Source organism: Cygnus atratus, chromosome 7 (assembly GCF_013377495.2).
Source record: "Cygnus atratus isolate AKBS03 ecotype Queensland, Australia chromosome 7, CAtr_DNAZoo_HiC_assembly, whole genome shotgun sequence".
Taxonomy (NCBI): Eukaryota; Metazoa; Chordata; class Aves; order Anseriformes; family Anatidae; genus Cygnus; species Cygnus atratus.
This window is the reverse complement of record NC_066368.1, coordinates 25,032,378-25,046,119: the sequence shown is the minus strand read 5'-3', so window position 1 is coordinate 25,046,119 and position 13,742 is coordinate 25,032,378. Positions and strand designations below refer to the sequence as shown.

The following is a 13,742-nucleotide window of genomic DNA, read 5'->3' as shown; positions in this document are numbered from 1 at the left end:
AGCATTAACTTCTAACCCCCGTGTAAAAATAGCTGCAATAAAGCAGGGTGAATAATCTAAGCCTCACCTAATGTAACTTTGATTAAAAAGTCCTGCCCTTTTCATCATTCCTTAGTGGTAACTGGGGGAAGAGCAGCAGCTCGCCCTTCCTGAGGGCTGTAAAGCTGGCACGACAGGGGAGAGCAGGGCTGGCATGGGGGGGACACAGCAAAGGAACCAATTCCTCCCCCCTGGTGCAAAACCCCATCACAGGAGCAGGTTTTGCAGAACAACAAGGAGCTCAGGTCCAGGGCAGAGGAGCATCAGCATCCTTCCCCTGGCCCCAACATCTCCATGTATTTAATTATTCTCCTCTGCACTCCCGGTGCCGGCAGACTGTGGAAGGAAGCGCTTTGTTACGGCGTGCAGGAGGAGGCAGAGGAGGTTTTAATTTCACGCCTCGCACCAGGCACCGCCGTTTTGGACACCGTTTGCTATCTGACTTCTGGCCCTATCTCTGGTCCCGGTGCTCCTGAGGCAGCCGCGGCCAGTTGGCTTTTTAATTTATTCTCTGCTCGGATGGGGACTGTGCTCAAGCGAGAGCCCTGGCTGGCCAGCCGTGCCCTTTTAATAACCAAACACCTTTCCATTCGGAGCTGTGGGGTTGTGCAGGGCCGAGCACGGTGCCGGGCAATTTGGGGGATGTGGGGGGAGCAGAGGACACCCCACTGCTGTGGGTCACCACCACGAGACTCCTGCTCGAGTGCCTGGCACTCAACCTTTCTCTCTCCATTTTTTTTGGTTAATCTTTTCTGCCTGCAGCAGTGCCTGCATGTCAGGATGGACAAGCATCCTGCATCCCAGTGCTTCTGCTGGAGGAGCGACATCTCCTAAACTTTCTACACAGGATTGAGGATGGCCAGCAAAATCCCTCCCTCCGTTCACACTACATATTTGGGAACCACCGACCCCAGCCTCACAGCAGCCTGGCTAATAATTTCCTTTGTTTCCACAAGCAAGAAAAGCAAGGCACAAAGTCACACTCACAGCATCCCTCCTGTGTTAGATGAGCATTTTCCAGCAGGGAAAAAAATAATAAAAATAGACCGACCCGCTTTGAGACCCCAACCCCGAGATGATCACGCCCAGGGGAAAAGTTCTTCCCAAACTTTCTGTGCTGCTAAACTTCTTCCCGAGCCCCGGCCCTCTTTTTTCCAGGGTGGTTTGTCGATACGGAGTTTAGATCTCTGGCAAAGGACAGGGGATGAAAGAAATCAGAGCAGGTAATTGCGGCGTGAAAATGACAGCGCAGCGATTTACACAGACCAAACCAGACAGCGGAATACCAAGAGGCAGCCGGCGGCGGCGAATCGATACCTCCCCAGAGGTGGGATTATTAGGGGGAGAAAGGGGCTCAAAAGATCCATAAGTGCCTGATGAGCAACTATTTCCAAACAACTGGCTGCTGCATGAGAATTGGGACGTCCGTCCCCAAAGCCTGGCACCTCTCCCCGGGGAGAGCCCCTCTGTCTTTTACCCAACTCAGGCTCTTGCACTGGGAAGGCAACAAAAAGGGGCAACTGGAAATAAAAAAAAGACAGAAACACTGTTTTCCAGTCTTTTTCTTTTTGCCACCTTACCCAAAGCATCCCTGCTTTCCTTAACTGATCTGATTCATTAATTCTCCTTATTTCCTACAAAAGGCAGTCGCTTTCCATCAGCATCTTTTCACTCACATTTTACACACTCTGCTCAGCTTCTCCAAGCCATGGCCACACACAGGGTAGGTCCCACAGAGCCTTCACCACCGGCAGGGAACGAAATCAGCCTTATACCTCCTCCCACAAAGCCACAAGGAGCCACCAGGGTCCTCAGCACCACCACGAGGCAGTCACTTCTGCTTTCAGCCCCAGCAGAGCCTGTCGCCCCCACCAGGCATTCCCCTCCTGCTCTGCAGGGACAGCCTTCTATTATTTATCTAGTTATTTTCTACTGAACACATAGAAGAGGAAAAACAATGATTTTTCTTAATTTAATTTTCCTTGGAGGAGCTATTTGCCAGCACTTAGGTCAGGCCAGGGAAGGAGGGCTGAAAACTAAGGACTCATCACCCTCTTGGGAGGTGTTTGGGGGAAACGAAACCCCATTCTGCACTAAAACCAGTCCCAGGGATGGGAGCTGGGATGGTAGGATCTGGGAAAGGGACAGCAGCCACAGCCTCTTCTGCCTCCTCTTCTGGCCTCCCACGTTGGCCAAGCTGAAGCTTTTGCACTGCCAAACCTTGCTGCCTCCAGAACCCCCTCCCGGCAAGCTTTCCAGGCAAACAACCACTCTTTACAGCAATGTGAGCCCACCCCCAAAAACAGAACAAAGAAGGAAAGGGTGACTCAAACCTCCTCTGTTGGGGCTTTGCAGAGTTCATAGGATTTAAGGTTACACACCCATAGGAACTACATAGAGCATGGGGAGCACCAACAGACTCAAGCACAACAGTGACCAGCACTACAAACCCAGAAAGTTCAAGTGGGAACAGCAAATATGAGCTTTAAGGAGAGATTGTTTCATACCTATACAAATAACAATATTTAAAAAAATAAACAAAAGGTGCCCTAAATCCCAAAACCAATGAGACCTGCCAAGATGCCTGACAGTCCCAAGAAAACTAGCAGACAGCAGCCGTTCCCAATATCTTCTCCCTCTCCCAAAGCCTGGGCGAAAAGCAGTGAATGAATGCTCACCAACAACAGATGTGGGCTATTTTGGGCCAAAAAGAACAAATGCCAGAGCAGGGAGGGCGTCACAGCAGCAGCCAAGGGCTGAGGTCAACTGTATGAAGTTCAACAAGGCCAAGTGCCGGGTCCTGCACCTGGGGCGCAACAACCCCAAGCAGAGCTACAGGCTGGGAGATGAGTGGTTGGAAAGCTGCCTGGCAGAGAAGGACCTGGGAGTACTGGTTGATAGTCGGCTGAATATGAGCCAGCAGTGTGCTCAGGTGGCCAAGAAGGCCAACAGCATCCTGGCCTGTATAAGAAGCAGTGTGGCCAGCAGGTCTAGGGAAGTGATTGTCCCCCTGTACTCGGCTCTGGTGAGGCCGCACCTCGAGTACTGTGTTCAGTTTTGGGCCCCTCGCTACGGGAAGGACATGGACGTGCTCGAGCGAGTCCAGAGAAGAGCGACCAAGCTGGTGAGGGGTCTGGAGAACAAGTCTTACGAGGAGCGGCTGAGGGAGCTGGGCTTGTTCAGCCTGGAGAAGAGGAGGCTCAGGGGCGACCTTATCGCTCTCTATAGGTACCTTAAAGGAAGCTGTAGTGAGGTGGGGGTTGGTCTGTTCTCCCACGTGCCTGGTGACAGGACGAGGGGGAATGGGCGAAAGTTGCAACAGGGTTGGATGTTAGGAAGTACTTCTTTACCGAAAGGGTTATTAAGCATTGGAACGGGCTGCCCAGGGAGGTGGTGGAGTCACCATCCCTGGAGGTCTTTAAAAGACGTTTAGATGTAGAGCTTAGCGATATGGTTTAGTGGAGTACTTAGTGTTAGGTCGGAGGCTGGACTCGATGATCTTGAGGTCTCTTCCAACCTAGAAATCTGTGTCTGTGTCTGTGTCCAAGTCATGACAAGGAGGAGGATCTGGATCAGCTACAGCCAACCCCAAAGAGGCAAGAAAGGCAGCCCCATGGGTGCCCACCCGCTCTGGCACCAGCAGCCCTTCGAGATTCAACAAGCTAACTGATGTTTCGAGAGCACATCTACTTAAAACCAGCTGCACCCAGCTAATATTGTGTGGCCTGAGCCTCAGATGCTGCTATTTTTCCCATCAGTCAAGCTCAGTGAAGGATTTGCTGTGTGGGTTTTGTTTTGTTTATTACTTCTAATGACTTTCTCATTATCATTTTGCTGTGAAACATAAACGATGGTTATGGGAGAAATCATATTATTTGGATGACTTTATTAAATTAGAGAGCAAATCTGTGTGTATTTCTGGCTCAGGATAAATGCTTGAACTTTGAGAGCCCAAAATGCATTTTCAGATGAAGCCGTTTTAGGGAAGCTCTGGAATCAGCAGCTAAATTTGCCCTCAGCTGCAAGGGAGATGTATGGAGGGGTCAAGCTCAATTTAATCCCCCCCCCATAGCCATTTAACCAAATCACCAAACCAAACCTCTGCTGCTTCCAGGGCCAGTTAGGAGAAACTTGAGGTTCGAGGAACGTAACAGTGAAATAAAGGAAAAACAGTGCCGAAAAATAATAGTCTTGCCTCGTGGCCCCATCTCGGGCAGAAATAGAAGCAGATGTGCAGAGGGCTAATGGTGCTGGTGCAGGTGACGTGCAGGAACTCAAGCGGCACCGCTTAAAATATGCGGGGCCGTCTGGCACCTTACCTGCTCCGGGGCTCCTGGAGGACCACTGGCAGGGCTCAGCTGGTGGTGGCAGCAGAAGAAAAGCGTGTGTGAGACAAAGATGGGATGAGATAGCTGCCGCTAGACTGGTGGAAGAGGTTGCAAACATCCCAGGTTTGCTAATTTGTGAAAGCATCACGGAAGACACGAAGCACGTGAAGTTTCCCATCAAACCGTGAATGTCTGCAACGTTTTCTCCTCCTTTCCATCCACCCAAGCCCGGGAGGGGACCAGAAACTAAATACTTTTTTTTTTTCCAGGCATCAAATCAAAGCCCCCCAGCCTTTTCAAACCCATAGCTGCCAGTGGAATAAACCCGTTAAAAAGAACAAACTCCCCTAAGCACACCCGAAGGGAAAAGGCAATGGGAAATCAACCTGATAAAAGGTCTGTTAAATGAAAGCTCTTTCTTCATGCCAACCCAGAATATACAGCTGGAAACCACAGAGCCTGGTGAAAGAAACAAGGCGCAGGGGCTGGCAGTGAATGATGCCCTGATCGCACAGCACTCCTAGGAAAGGGGCTGCACAACCAAACACGTTGATGAAGAACCGATGTGACACTCTGCTAGCAAACCCCTGTGTCCAGGCACGACATCCTACTTCTTACAACAAAAGGACAGGAATCCTATAAACATGTTTACCCTTTGAAAAACAGCTCTTGACACCAAATCGATGGAAGCAGCCTGCACCCTTTTCCCAAGCGAGGCTGGCAAAGCGCTTGCTTCAAGCACAAGGAGAGGTTCGTGTTCTGTACCCCACCTCTCCAATGCTCATTGCCCCTTTCCTCCCTGGACACACCACTTTCCAGAAGCTAGGGCACCCCATAAAATCCAAACACCCCACCAAAAGACTCTAATGGATGGGAAGACACAAAAAAAGAAGAGCAGCCGTAGCCCACTATTTTTTCCCCCAACTTGTAGAAAGGGAGAAAGAGAAGAGCCAGGGCATGCAAAGCCTTTCAGTTTAATGTATCATGAAAAAAGAAAACTTCTGTCACTGCTTAAAAAGGTTTTTGACAGGTCTTCATTTGTAACCCACAAACAAACGCAGCTTTTCATGCTCCATGGCCTCCGATATTGCTTCACAGCAGACCCGAACCCAAGTTGCCACTGAAAAGCCAGAGGAACGACCGTATTAAAGCAGCTTTCATCAGAGCTTTTGGGTGCACCAGAAATCTTTCATTTCGGTGGCACAATGTGAATAGCTGAAAGCTGCCCCAAAGCATTTCCACAGCCTGGGGTGGACCAGCTCAAGTCAAGCCTAACAAACGAGGCATTAATGTGGAGGACAGAAAACAACGTTGCCTTGCCCTGCTGAAGGACGGGCAGGTGGGACAGCCTCCTCTGGAGAGGTTTCCTCTCCAGGAAGAGAAATGGAAGAGAAAGCCATTTTGTGTGCCATTGGGAAGCTGAAGGGACTGCTGCCACTGTGACAGCCCAGGAGATACAGACACCACATCCACTAACTCAGCTTGAACACCTCAAAACCAGCCACAGAAGCCCTGCCTGAGAATGGGTCCGTGGCTACCTGCTCCAAATCTCACCAATTCCTCCTTGCACATACCTTTACCTTTAGCCAGCATTATTTAAGTTGCTATGTGCCCAAATCCTTCCATTTTAGAGATTTACAAACCAAGCTGAGCATGGAAATACATTCTTCAGCTGCACAATGCAAGCCAGGCGCTTTTTTTTTTCCTTCTTAATTTTGTGTTAATTTTGGTTCCTCACTTTCTTTCTGCAGAGCTCCCAAGATTTCGTGGCAGCTACTCACTCATCCCTCCTCCCGACAGCGGGCCGGGCGGCCTGGCTGCCACAAAGCCAGGTTTGTCACCAGCCAGAGGAATCCTCTAGAAAGAAAACCTGCAGGAGAGAGATAAGAGGCATCTCCCCCGCTCATCGGAATTCAGGGAAAAGACCAAAACAAATATTAATGAGAGGCACTTAGCTGCGCCCGTTCGGCAATCAATAACGCGCAACAAGGCGCGCCGTGGGGCTGCACGCTTCACGCCGGGGCTGGGGGTCCGAAGCGGAGGGGTCTTCTGCTAATCCCCTCCTCCAGGTCACACCAGCTGCTCTGCAAATCCCCATCCCATCAGCTGTCAGAGAGGCAGGGGACCGGAACGGTGACAAACACCTCTTCTGGTTGCGTGCGATGATTGCGTTCCTCCAGAAGAGCCAGGTACCTTTTATTGTTGTTGTTAAAATCCAGCCCTTCCAGTTCTCTAAAAATCTGATGTTTTTGTGTGCCCCAGAGCCGTGTGCAGGTGGCATTGTGTCACTGGGAGGGGACAGCTCCCCTCCGACGTCCCCCGTGGGGACAGGGTGAGGGACAGACAGACATGGGGCGATGCTCCCCAACAAGCTGCAGCGACTCATTCGGACTGACCTCCAAAAAGCGTAACTGCAGCTCAGGAACCTGTTTTACCTTTCCCTGCCCATTTCACACAAAATCCACATTGCTCAGACCCCTATGGGGACCGCCTCCAACCCCTACCTCACAAGCTGTGGGCACAGGGGGGTGGTGAAGGGACAAGGGCGAGGAGGGGAAGTGGCCGGGGGACGCTCCCCCCGCCCGCACTCCTACGGCAGGATTCCTGGACCGGCATCCGAGGGCGCTTTGGCGGCTCCCACAGTGCTGGCTGCGGGAAGAGAATGGCTTTCAGCTCAATTACCCTTCACATTCCGATTCCATAACGCTCCGATGAGGCTTTTTAACCAAAACCCAAAAAAAGCACGCCTGCTGCAGCCCGACCTCAAGTGCGAACGTGCAGAAGGGACGCGGCTCGCCGCCGCCTCCAGGCTGCCCGGTGGTGCCCACCTTTCCTGCGAGCCTCCTGCTAGCACCAGGCTCCTTCTTGCCCCTCTTCTGGTCTCCACCTGCCTCCTGAGCTCCCAAATCTGCGAGCACCAGGCTCACAGGCTCCCCAGAGATGCACATGAGGGGCGAGCACAAAGCACCATCACCACCGCCCGTGGGTCACCACGCACCATGTCTGTCCCAAGGAGACAGCTCAGCATGACACTATGCTCTATATTTCAGAGGTGCTTGCAAAAAGACAATAAAACAGTGAAGGATTCACTGCTTCACGCACCTAAAAGTGAAAAACAGGTCTTCTAGAAAACCCACTGACCTCCTCCTGGTGCGTTCGGAGCACATTGAAGACATCGTGCCACCATGCCGCAAACCAACCGGGTAAGATGATGGCTAAGGACTGATGCTGAAACACATGCTACAGAGGAAAAAGGACACCAGCTCCACCCAAAACCACATGGCACACCTGCTTCTTGCTAAATAACCCCAAAAAACGATGCTCTAATCACAGCAGCAAGAGCTATGGGTTCCCAAGGGACAGGGTCCCTGCCCTGGCAGGAGGGGTGGCCAGACACAGCAGACATTTCTCCTGGCCACCAACTTTTCCTTTTCACCCCAATTTAGGGGCAAACCATGCTTTTCAAACCTTCTGTGCAACAAATCCTGAAAAATTAAGAACTTTCAGATTTTTGTCTTGAAACGAAATTGCCTTGGACCCTTATATATTCATTTTTTCTTGCTGTCTTCATTATTCACACCTACTGACAGAATAAATCAACCACACTTTAAGTTTCAAGATCAATTAATGGTGGAAATTAGGCGATGGCTGCCTAATAGTGATTGAAACTTTTTCCTAGATCAAATTTCTTCCATTTGTAATGCAAATAGTTTGGAACCGATACAAACAGTTCAGTTCACACATAAATATTTAAAAAAAATACAGAGAAAGGTTGATTTAGCCTATTATTTTATCACAAAGTATGACCAGTGGTAGAAAACTTATTATACATGGCTGTCCCTGACGCATTACAAAATAATAAAACATAAAACGCAATTCTGAAAAAGAAATTGGACTGAATCTATTGCAAGAGCGGTTTTTATCGTCCTCCTTTCGAAGCCCCGTTTCTGCACAGCTTTCCTCTGTGGAAATTCCCCTAATTCCCCAGCAGCATTCCCCTAAATATTTCCGTCTTAATTAAAACCGGCTTTTTTAGTGGAAAAAAGTCTTGGCAAGCCTATCCTGCCAGCTCTAACCACCCCCCTGCCCTAGGTGTGATGGGCGAGGATGCTGGCACATGCCCACCTTGTGGCTCTGCTGCTGAGCCTAGGTGTTTTGGGGTGGAAAAGAGCAATATTTCCCAAAGGAGCAGCATCTGGGGCACGCGTTAAATATTTCTGCAGCCAGCTGTGCAGGTGGCTGGCGCAGCCAGCTCTAAGTGGGCTCTTTTCCACCCCTTTCTCCCTTCCCCTGTCCCTTCGCCTACCCCAGCACTGCACCAGTCAGAACAGCACGACTATTTCTAATTTTTGGGCTGCCCCCCCTCGCTGCAGCATCCTTCCAGAGCCAGCCCAAGTTTTGCCTCGTGGAAATGACTGTTATCTCCAGGACACTTTACGCATTACTTCCACGCCATTTGGGGTTTTCCGCCCCAGTGGTTTCTGTTGCGTCTCTCATTTCGCTCCTCGGGCACGTGTTTTAAAGAACCAGGGTCTCCTGTTCAGCCAGACAAGGGATGGATATGCCAGAGACTGCGGCTTTCTCCCTCCCCAGGGGACTTCAGGATGTCACCGGCACCCACTGAGGCTCTCCATCTGGCATCACCTTGCACGCAGCAGCAATAACCACAACACCTTGCATGACAATGACCTTCAGAGGGGAGATTGCTCCCGGGTCTGAGCACCTGCTCTATCACACAGCACCTTCCTCAGCACAAGCTGTGCCTTACCCAGCACATCACAGCCTGTTTCCCTCAAGCACCTTGCCTCAGAGCCTGCAGAAAGCAGCAGGGAGAAGCCGGTGGGCTTCCAAACGGGTCTTACCTTAAGGAACTGCTAGTATCCAAAAGTCCAAGACAGCCCCCAAACTTCCCTGCACTTTGATGACCCGTTTATATTCTGCAGACAGTGGATATCTTTCTAAATATTCACAAACTCAACCCAGAGCCAACACACGGGCATCCCACCCTGGCCATATCCAGGGGCTTGGACCATCATTGGGGTCCTCTGGTCCCTTGCATGCAGGAGCAGCTCAGCTCCTCCTTGCGGGTACAAGCCACCTGCACAGCCTCTCGATCACCGGTGACAAAGGGCACTGCTGCCAAAACCCTGACTTGGACATTTTCTGCACGTAAAGGAACATTTTCACATTCCTCCTCTGGAAATAGCCCCATCGTGGCAGATCACACAGGCTGGGGTTGAGAGGGGAGGGGAGAAGGCTGGGTTTCTTTGAGGGATATTACTTTCTATCTAGTGATTACGGAGCAGATGAAACCCTCTCAAAAGAGATTATCTCATCCAGCTAAGAGATGGCTTTTTAATAGACGGACAGTACCTCTGCATTTAAGACTGTGAAAGGGAAGGCAGACCCTTCACAACGCGGCTCTGCTCCCACTGGCTTGCTGGGCAAGGCTGGAAAGTGATTAAAGGTTGCTCAGAAATAAAATTTTAAAAAAGAGGAAAAACATCAAAACAAACACAAGGTGACCAGATCTCTGAAGCCAGAGAGACAGCACTGCACGAAACTAAAAACTTCATCTCATTTGCCAGAAAATGGCTTGTCCCCCTCCCAAAGCTGTTCTTCTACACCTGGGCTTCTCAGCATCATCGACCAAGGAGGGCTTCCTCACCTTACACTCATTAGATGTACTTTTCTCAGTGAGCATCCCTGCAAATTCCCTAAATTCACCTCCCTGGGCTGTGCTCATCTCCTCTGTCCATCCTGCACGAGCAAATATTCACTCAACCAAGCGTGCAGCCTTGATGCCCGTTGGCAGAGACCGACTCCCAAAACTCTGTGCAAGAGCCACGGGATGAACCACATTTCGTGTTCCTACAAAACTCTGCGTGGATGCTCGCCTGCCCAGGAAAGAGAACCAACTTGCTCCTGGCCAATGGCTTTTAATGAGCACAGGCCTGAATTATTTACAAATTTACTTGCCGTCTCTCTAGGGAGTTAAAAAAAATAAAATAAAAACAAAACCCTGCCATAAATAAATAAATTTGCATAGGAAGTGCTGCGGAGGAGTTCAGTGTGCCTGCGGATTTTGTGCGCGCAGAGGTGGCGGAGGGAGGGGAGGGCTGGATTTGGGGGGCAAATTATTCATCGTAAATTATTTGTGCCGTTCTAAAATCCACACAGAAGGGGAAGGGCGTGAGAAGGAAAACAGGGAGAGGGGAGGAGGAAAAAAGAAGGAAAAAATAAAGAAATGAGGAAGGAAAACATCCAGCAAGGATTGTAGACCGCTTTACAGTATGGTGGGAACATCGTTCTGATCAGTTCTGTTATTATCCCCTTCAATTTAAAGGCTCTTTGTGTACAAAAGGGGGGAGAATAACCCAAACAGCATCTGGGCATGCACAAGGCGATGGCCAGTGGGGCTGCAGCAGGAGCTCACGCTCGTCACAGCTGCTTCGTATGCGCAGCATCAGGCCTCGTAGCCACCACAGCGGTTGTATGAGCCCCTGAAGGCTCCCAGGCAGGATGGCAGGGAAACTGATATAATTACCGACATTATTACCATTAAAGCAAAATAATAATTGTAATTACACAGCCAGGGCTTTGGGAGCTTTTCTCTGGCCCTCCCTGTCCCTGCTCACCACCTCGCATGGTTTGGTTCCAGGCTGCAGAATGGGACAGGGCAGGGACAGTCCCCTCCTTTCTTTCCCCTTTCTGCACAATCAAAAAAAAACTAAACACCAAAACCCACACATCATAAAAGTGCTGTTTCCAACATATTAAGGATGGAAACGGCAATTGGTGGCTCCTGAAGGCTCGATCCCAAAGGCCACCCCCCAAGCAGAAGTGACTGCTGCTGACAGCAAGCGCCGTGTGCCTCCCAGTTAAAATTGATGGGTAAATCGGGGCTGAATTCTGAATATGTGACACCAGCCTTCATATACCCGATGTTGTATGCTGCCCAGGAACCTCCCTGCCTATTTTTAAGCTCCTTTCCCATAGCCTAACCTCTTCCTGGTGCTTGCATGAGCTCAAGAGAAGCATGTTTATCCCAGCCCTAAGAAGGAGAGGAGGCTGAGGATGTCCCAGGCTGGAGGAGAGCTCTCGCAGCAGCGCCTTGCTACCTTGCTCCGGCAGCGGAGAAGCTCGGAGATGATGTATGGGCATCCCATCCTGAGAGTTAAGTGACCTTTCTGCTGCTCATGGAGGCTGCTGATGCTCCAGAGAGAAGGCTGGGGCAGGTTCAAACTTAACCAACATGCTCAGGATGTGGGGGGGAAACAAATCTTTGGGAGGGCATATGAGACAGGCACCCACCACATAACAGCCTTGTGTTTGAGGGACATCTGCAGGGCCCAAGGGGTGAGGACAGCGGGCACCTGGATGCAGCGCTGCAGGAGACGGGCTTGCAGGGCAGATTGCTCATTTCAAAGGCAGCTCAAGGGCTTCTCGTGCTTGGGAGGCGGGATGGGATAACCCAGCAGGTACCCAGGGCCAACGGTCCAGCCCCGTCCCAGCACCAGGAACCACAAAACCGACACAGGGCTCAGCTCTGCTCCATCTAGAATGAGAATCCAGCAAGACCGGGTTCCCTGCAGATCCAGTCAAATGGAAAAACAGATCGGCTAAAGCAGATCAGAATTGTCAGAGATTGAGGCATGGCCACAACAGCCCGCCGTAGGCTCAGCAAGGCATTGTCCCTCATTTAAAAGCCAAGCTCCAAGACTCCCGAAACCACGGCACCCTAGGGCTGGGGGCGGATGAGATGGGGCACGGAAGAGGCGAAACGCAAGGGCTGAATCTGAGAGGAGACCGAGCCCTGAAGGTCAGAGCAGCGAGCACGCGAGCGGCTAACTAATGTACTACAGCAGCACCACGGGGCACGGGCACCGGCGCACACGTCCTCGCAAACTGGAAAGCCATAAAAGTCTATTACAGCAAATCAAACAGCAGTCAGCATGACAGCCATTAGCCTGAAATGAATACACGAGAACTTAATGAGCTCTGTCGAGGCCAGCTTGGTGAATTAAGTTGCCAAGTCTAGCAGGATTCCCCTTTCTTTACAGACTTGAAAGCGTCCGCGCCGCCTCGTTGCCTCCCAATGCGCGACTGGTGGTGCGCCCTTGCCCAGACGGGGTGGACCATTACACTGGAGCAACCTCTAGGTCCCACAGCAGTCCTTGCTCTGCTATTTCAGGCAGGTGCCAGGGATGTGGTGAGGACCCGATGAGCACAGAGGATGCACAGCATCAGCCCGAGGCGTGAGGAAGCGGCAAGCGGTCCCCGGCATGGGCATCAGGAGCCGTGGCGATGCTGAGGACCCACGGTGAAGCTACGTGCCATCACCCCCAGCTTGTGCTGGAGAAGAACAACCTGAGCCCCAATAATTCACGTTCTCAAATCAAGTGGACTGCGTGAAACGCCAGGACGGGTGTTTAGAGGCAGGCTTGTTTTTAAAGGTCAGTTTACTTCATGTTCCATTTATTTATGCGCACTCTTCTTTCTGACTTTCCCTCGCGCCACACAATAGCAGCGAGGTTTAAATAGTCTTTCTGTTGCTGCTCCATTAGCTAGGACAACTGCAAATCGATACAGTCATTTATTTCAAAATTAAAAAGAGAAAAACCCTCATTAGCTGCCAATTCCGCACAGAGCCAGCCTATGCAAAACGGTGCGAGCGCTTCTGCTGGCCTCTGCTCCGTCCCCAGGGTCCCAGCCCTGCTTATTCATTAGCCACAGGCCCTCCAGCTCGGGCTGGGAGGTCTCTGAGATGGATTCGGATATTCAAACCCCTGCTGCTCAGCTCTTTGAGCATGGGGACAGCCTTGGGACAGTGTCATCCCCTACTGTGACCCGCTCTCAGCACTCCACCAAGCTCCAGCAGCACGCACACCTCGGTGCCACGCCACCTCCTGCTTGAATTCGGAGCCAACAGGCATTTCTTCCTCGAGGACTGAAGAGAAAACAGTCCTGCCTGTCTCTCTCATGAGCTGCAGCCCTCGGAGGGTCCTCTGGAGCAGGACAGGGCCATCCATGCCCTGCTCTCACAGAGCCTGCCGAGGCAGTGCTGCCTCCCCGGCAGAGGAGCAGAAGCGCCTCCAGGACGCCGGCGGAGCAACGAGTTCGTGGCTCATTGCCTCTGATCGGTGCCCTTGCTTAAAGATCACGGATGGAAACTGGAGCTGGCACACGATGCCTTGTAATTAGATTAGGCCGACCTCCAAAACAGCATGACTCTGAAGGCCAGGCGGGCGAGCAGGGGGACACACAGGAGGGCTGCTTTGGGGCTCGGCCCCTTCTTGATTTACTTATTTTCTGGATATGTCACCTGACCCAAATCCCCTATCCCCAGCCAGCCTTAACTCCCAGCATGGGATC

The 13,742-nt window shown here is 51.3% G+C and overlaps 1 protein-coding gene across 1 annotated transcript in view; it reads right to left on the bottom strand.

Annotated features, from left to right (window-relative positions):
* The window catches only part of CDH23 (cadherin related 23), a 131,489-nt gene that overhangs the window by 78,950 nt on the left and 38,797 nt on the right, over positions 1-13,742 (bottom strand). The window lies entirely within an intron of this gene.